Below are 6678 nucleotides of genomic sequence, written 5' to 3'. Positions count from 1 at the left end.
CTGCCCTGCTAGATCTTCTACCCCATTTAGCGGTGGACTGTGCGCATCCTGTGATGCTTATATTTGTTCTTTCTGCATTGTTAGGTCTTACTTTCCTATTCAACTTTCTCTGTGTATATATCATCTCCCTGGAGTAAAAGTCTCACAGGAAGTGATGGTGCAATGTGTCATACATGCTATAACTTGTCACGGTTCTTAACCATGATACTGGGCAGAGAGTAAGCCCATAACACCTATTTTATGATTATTTAGCTGATAGATTCAAAGTAGAAACCTTTCACATATCTTTCGTGGCACTAGTGGTAAAGAGCCCACTTGCCAGTGCAGGAGATGGAAGAGACGTGTGTTTGATCCCCGGGTTGGGAAGGTCCCCTGGAGGAGAGCATGGCAACGCACTCCATTATTCTTGCCTGGAGAATTCCATGGACAGAGGAGCATGGCGGTCTACAGTCCAGGGGGGTCACAAAAAGTCAGACACGACTGAAGCAATTTAGCAGGCACACATACATGGTGCTTAACACAGCACTACGCATATAGCAGTAAGATGGCTAAATACTGTTTCAGTGGGGCGGGGGCGTTCCGAGCTCAGGGGTTTTTTATTGTCTCACCGCAGAAAGTATTCAGTGAGAGGCATAGTGATAGATAAGAAGTGATTTATTAGAAAAAGACAACTTACGAGGCCTACAAGTAGGTAGGCAAAAGGGCACTGCCCTGAGAACTTGGTAGGCTAGAGTTTTATAATCAAAGGAAAGGTGGGGAGGGGGAAAAGCTCACCTTCTTCTTCATTCTTGAGTAGACATCATGGTACCACCATTAGCTCTCCTTCAGGTTGGGCAGAGTTTTTTGGTCTCTATGTGGCCAAGTCAGGACTGTCAAGGCACTATGGAAAAATTATTTCAGGTCTCAGTACAATGAGTGTCTTTCATTTTGAATGTCACTTTCCATAAACTATTGCTTTTATGTGTGCAGAGAGCATGTCCTGCAGATCAGTAACGCTGAGTTCACTGGCCAGGATGTTGGTCTTATCCCACAGGTCTTTTTCTATTTGGGGGCATGTCTCACGCTTTTGTTGTGTGGTTTTGTTGCCCAGCAAGCCTGCTTGGTTTTGTGGTTAAGCAAACCTGCTGTTTTGTTTTTTTTTAATTAATGTATTTATTTGGCTGTTCCTGGTCTTAGTTTTGGCACACTTGATCTTCAATCTTCATTGTAGCATGTGGGATTTTTAGTTGTGGCATTCAGACTCTTAACTGTGGCATGTGGGATCTAGTCCCCTGACCAGGGATCAAATCGGGACCACCTGCATTGGGAGCTCAAAGTCTTAGCCACTGGACCACAGGTAAGTCCCACAAACCTGCTTTCTTGAGTAATCATTAATTTACAGGGGTCTCGCATATTTTTTCTACTTACAATCTCCTAGTAGGATTAACTCTTTAATCATCTATTTTATCCCTCTCTGTCCTTTTTAATAATGTGGACAAAGAATGTCACCTGCTATATTAATAAACAAAGGATATTGCAGCTACCAAGCCATCAGTCACCATAGCTGCCCCCAACTGTACACTCTGAGGGGATTCAGGGTAGAGAAAAATAGGATACTGACTCTAGATAGCTAAGGGGCATCAGTTCAGTTCAGTTCAGTTGCTCACTTGTGTCTGACTCTGCGACCCCATGGACCGCAGCACTCCAGGCTTCCCTATCTGTCACCAACTCCTGGAGCTTCCTCAGACTCATCTCCATCAAGTTGGTGATGCCATCCAACCCTCTCATCTTCTGTCGTCCCCTTCTCCACCCGCCTTCAATCTTTCCCAGCATCAGGAATAATTTCAGTGAACGCAGACTCTTGCTTCTTCCCCTACAAAAAAAAAGCACTAAATTAATTAACTTGAGATGTCTGGTTTTCTTTAATTAACAATCATCTTCTGATGTTCTGACTACCTATTTGGGTTTGTTTGTGTTTTTTTTTGGCAAAAACTCCTCTACATATCTTGGCTCCTCCCTTACCATTTTGGAACAGTCCTTCAGAGCTATCTGAGAAAACTGCCTTCCAAGCTTAAGTTCTCAGAATGTCTGCTGAATAAAACATGATTCTTGACTTTAAGGTTGTGTATTTTTTTTTTTGTCAACAGCTTATACTCGGTATGAATTTTTTAAAATCAGTTCTTATTGGTTGACTGTTCTCGTGTCAGACTACTCAGAAAAAAAAAAAGAACGAGTCTAATAGTTACTGATCTTCTACTCTGTGGTTTATGTGTATTATCTAATTTAAACTTTACAATAACTATGTGAAATAAATACTGTAATACTAAGGGTCACAGTGGGCCCCAGGCAGCAGGGTGAGGAGACCTCAGGCACCTGAGGAGGTTGGCCTGGAATAACCGAGGACCCCTCTTAAGGACACCCAGGGGGAGTCATGTGGTGGGCAAGAAGTGTCAGGGGTCAGACAGGCCAGCTCCTAGGACCAACAGAGAATTTGGGCTGGGTATCTCGGTCAGCAGCCCCCAGAAGCAGCCGTGGGGAGTGTCTGTCTCTGACTTTGGATCTGGTTCTGACACCATCCCCACCCATGGCCAGCCTTTGTCTTTGGGTGAGTATTAGAAACCACTCCAGCCCAATATTTTCCAATTGTTCCAGCACCTGACCTGGTTCCAATGGGATAAATCTGTATCAGACCAGAAAGAAGGCTCCCTAGGAATCTGTGGGAATGTGGGGGAGTAGGCCACATAAAGAACAGTAGGATTAAAAAACTTGACAAAGAAAACATTCCTTTACATGGGACGATGCCCTGAAGGCTGGTTTTGAAGCATTTGTGGAGTGGAATTTGTATGGCCCCGGGAATACGAGAATTTGTATTTACCCAAACTTCTACAAACTATTCAAGCATATGTGGCTAATGGGAGGCTGCCCTAGGGCTCCCAGTCCATCCTGCCGCGTCTCTGAATGCTGACTCAGAACATGCCTGCTCCCATTTCAAGTCCTGAAATGTCCATTTCAAGTCTTAACAGGAAGCCTTATTGGTGTGACAGACTTCTACCAGCAGGAAGGAGGGCTAAAGACAGTGCCTTACCCCAAGCCACACCCTGCTCCACCCCACTGCAGGGTGCGTGCCCTGGCACGTGAACAATTTCCACTCTCCCCAGAAGACATGGTGCCTGAGCTGCAAGAGAGAGGCCACCAGACTGGACTCTGCAGATCCTGAGACAGAAGGCAGAGGGCTGGGCACAATCATTGCAAGAATGACACAGTCATTAAGAACAGGATACCACAAACACGGGTTAGAACCTACTAGATTCAAGATGGCGGAAGGCTCAACTTCCAGTGGACTTTGAACCTCAATTATGCGCTCACTTTAATCTATTAGCACACGCTATATGACACACCCCAGGTGGGGACAGTTCCCATGCCAAACACAAAAGGCCAAAAAGTGAGTGGTGCCCTATCCCAGAAATCCTTGCCCTTTCTGTAAGATAGTTAGAATATTCCCTCCCGCCCCCATTAGGCTGTGAAATTATCCAGCCCATAAATACCAACCACCCCACACCCTGGGACCTCTCACCTTATGAGATGGACCACCTTCTGTCTATGGAATGTGTATCTCCCTGAATAAATCCGTTCTTACTCTACTTCAGCTCACTCTTGAATTCCTTCCTGGGCAAAGCCAAGGACTCTCACTTGGTGGCCCATCCCAGAGACCCACCCCAGACCTAGGATATGACCATCTTCTCACGCCTCATTTTCCCTACAACAGTTCCTACAATTTTTCAAGAGTCTGGCTTTGGCATCTTCCCCTGTTCACAAGTGTCTGCATTATGGTGCATGCTAAGTCTCTTTAGTAGTGTCTGACTCTTTGTGACCCTATGAACTGTAGCCCACCAGGCTCTTCTGTCCATGAGATTTCCCAGGCAAGAATACTAGAGTGGGCTGCTATTTCTTCCTCCAAGGGAATCTTCCCAACCCAGGGATCAAATCTGAGTCTCTTACATCTCCTGCATTGGCAGGTAGATTCTTTACCGTTAGTGCCACCTGGGCTGCATATGGTAGGTGCTTGATAGATATTTGTCTAACAAGTTAGTTAACATTTCAGCTATGTCCATTAACCTGTCCCTCTCTGCAGTGCTGCAACTGGCCTGGTGATTGCATAAGTTCTGCAGGCCAGGTGGAGGATGGGAGAGGAGGCTTGGAGGTGTGATGCTCCTCGGTTCTCAGAACAAGACAGGGATTGGTTCTCACTGTCCTCCTTCCCTCCAGATGTGGAAACAAGGCCCAGGGAGGTAAGAGGACCACACAATCAGATCCACATGCCTCCACATGTCATGTCCCTTCCTTTTAATTACTCCTGGTGTTTTACCAACTCCTACTTCCTTAGCCTGGCACCCAAGGCCTGTCCAGATCGTCCCCTGGCTAAACTCTCCAGTCTCAGGTCTCCCTGTGCTCCACACCCGCCACGCCTGTCGTCCGCTACCTTTAGTACTTCTAGTACTTCATGGTTCCTCTAACTCTGTTACGCTTCTCTTTTCTCCCCTCTTCATTTGAAAGTGAAAAGTGAAAACAAAGTCACTCAGTTGCATCCGACTCTTTGCAAACCCATGGATTATACAGTCCATGGGATTCTCCAGGCCAGAATACTGGAGTGGGTAGCCTTTCCCTTCTCCAGGGGAACCTTGCCAACCCAGGGATTGAACCCAGGTCTCCCACATGGCGGGCAGATTCTTTACCAGCTGAGCCACAAGGGAAGCCCAAGAATACTGGAGTGGGTACCCTGTCCTTTCTCCAGCTGATCTTCCTGACCCAGGAATCAAACTGGGGTCTCCTGTATTGCAGGCAGATTGTTTACCAACTGAGCTATCAGGGAAGCCTCTTCATTTGAGAAACGTCTCAGTTTGGATTCTATTGCCATCACCTCCTCTGCAAAGTCTTTCTGGGCTACCTCTAGGCAGGCTTAGAGGCAATCTGTTCTTGAGTCTCATAGTGGTTCTCTCTATTGTGTGCTTAGCACCTGCAATGGTGCTGTGTTTGGGATGCCTGGCTTTCTCCCTCTCTGTTCTGGGAGACCTTTGAGAGAGAAAGGATCTCATCTTCCACCCCTACTACCCCTACTACCTGCCTGCCATATAGCAGAAGCTCAAGGAATGTTGAATGACAGTAGCTACTGGTTCCTCAATGGCTCAGGGGGGAAGGAATCTGCCTGCAATGTAGGAGACTCAGGTTTGCTCTCTGTGTTGGGAAGATCCCCTGGAGGAGGAAATAGTAACCCGCTCCAGTACTCTTGCCTGAAAAATTCCATGGACAGAGGAGCCTGGTGGGCTGCAGTCCATGGGGTCACAAAGAGTTGGACACGATCGAGAGACTAAGCATACATTCAAACCAAGCACTTAAAAAAGTTATTTTCCATATCTTCACTCATCAACAACCACCCTAGGAAGGAGACTACTGTGATGTTTGTTATTTTTAAACTATTTATTGTTATAATCACCTTGACCATCCCACTTAATAAGAGAGCACAAGCCAGAGGGGCTGGAAGGGAAATGACCACACAGACCACACCTCGATAACCTCCACCTGCCAGCCACAGCCTCTTCCCTCTTCCCAGAGCTGCTTTCCTCTCCCACACTCATGCCAAGCTCCTTGTCTTCTCAGGAATGTTCTCCCTCTTCACAGCCCTTTAAAACTGTAGCTGTCTCTCCAGACACAGTCACATTTTCCATGACACTTTCTATGCCCTCTGGCCCAAACAGCTCGCTCCTGACCTCCCACAGCATTGACAGCAGCGTACGACATGTTCTTTGATTTCTCTCTTAGTTTTGTCATAACATCACATTCTTTCCAACATAATGGATGCTATGTGCTCCTCCAGGCAAGGGTCTGAGTCCTCTGTGTTTTTCTGTCTTCCCTCCCGTGTGCCCAGCGGACTGTTAGGGGCCCAAGATGTGCTCAGTGCATACATACTGATACTTGGAACAAAACACCCAGAAGACTCATTGGATCTTCAGAGATGACTGATGCTGTTTAACATCGTCATAACAGCCACACTGGCTGGGGCTCACTACATTGCTAGAAGCATGTATTCTCATCTCGGGGTGCACAGATAGCAGAGCAGGTTGGTGGGTATCTGAGCGTAATCTGAGGTTTTTGTCTGCAGATCTCTAAGTAACTAAACTCCTCTTCCCCCCTACTCTTCCTTTGATTTCTTTTCCTGACCCCTGGAGAGAGGATCTGGTTCAATGTAAAAAAGTTAAGAAGGTTGAGTCACACTAGAAAGACACACGTAATATACCAAAAAGTGGACTTCCCCGGGGGTCCAGTGTTTAGGAAACTGCCTGCCAATGCAAGGAGCATGGCTTGAGTCCTGGTTTGGTAAGCTTCCACGTGCCTCAGAGGAACTAAGCCTGTCCACCACAACTCCTGAGCCCATGTGCTCTGTAACAAGAGAAGTCTCCACAATGAGAAGCGCACATACCGCAGCTGGAGAGTAGTCCCCACCTGCCCTAACTAGAGAAAGCCAGTGTGCAGCAATGAAGACCCAGCACAGTCAAATATAAATAAATTCATAAAAATACAGAAAAGCGCCTTTGGCAAGAGGCCTGTGTATCAGCAGGAGAATGGGATCGTGTGTGCCACCTCCGTCTTTCTGGAGACCTTCTCATGATGCCTGAGTAACCCCACAGACCCTCCTTCCAGTCT

At 46.8% G+C, this 6678-nt stretch overlaps 1 long non-coding RNA gene across 1 annotated transcript; it reads right to left on the bottom strand.

Annotated features, from left to right (window-relative positions):
• Positions 1-636: 636 nt before the first annotated feature.
• Positions 637-2111, bottom strand: LOC132658105 (uncharacterized). The gene is made up of 2 exons (XR_009597170.1): positions 1647-2111; positions 637-880 (listed from the first exon to the last, which is right to left on the bottom strand). It is a non-coding gene; the product is annotated as an uncharacterized LOC132658105 (long non-coding RNA).
• Positions 2112-6678: the final 4567 nt, after the last annotated feature.

This window comes from Ovis aries, chromosome 1 (genome assembly GCF_016772045.2).
Source record: "Ovis aries strain OAR_USU_Benz2616 breed Rambouillet chromosome 1, ARS-UI_Ramb_v3.0, whole genome shotgun sequence".
In the NCBI taxonomy this organism is placed as follows: domain Eukaryota; kingdom Metazoa; phylum Chordata; class Mammalia; order Artiodactyla; family Bovidae; genus Ovis; species Ovis aries.
The sequence above is the reverse complement of the archived record's forward strand: the minus strand, read 5'-3'. Positions and strand labels throughout refer to the sequence as shown.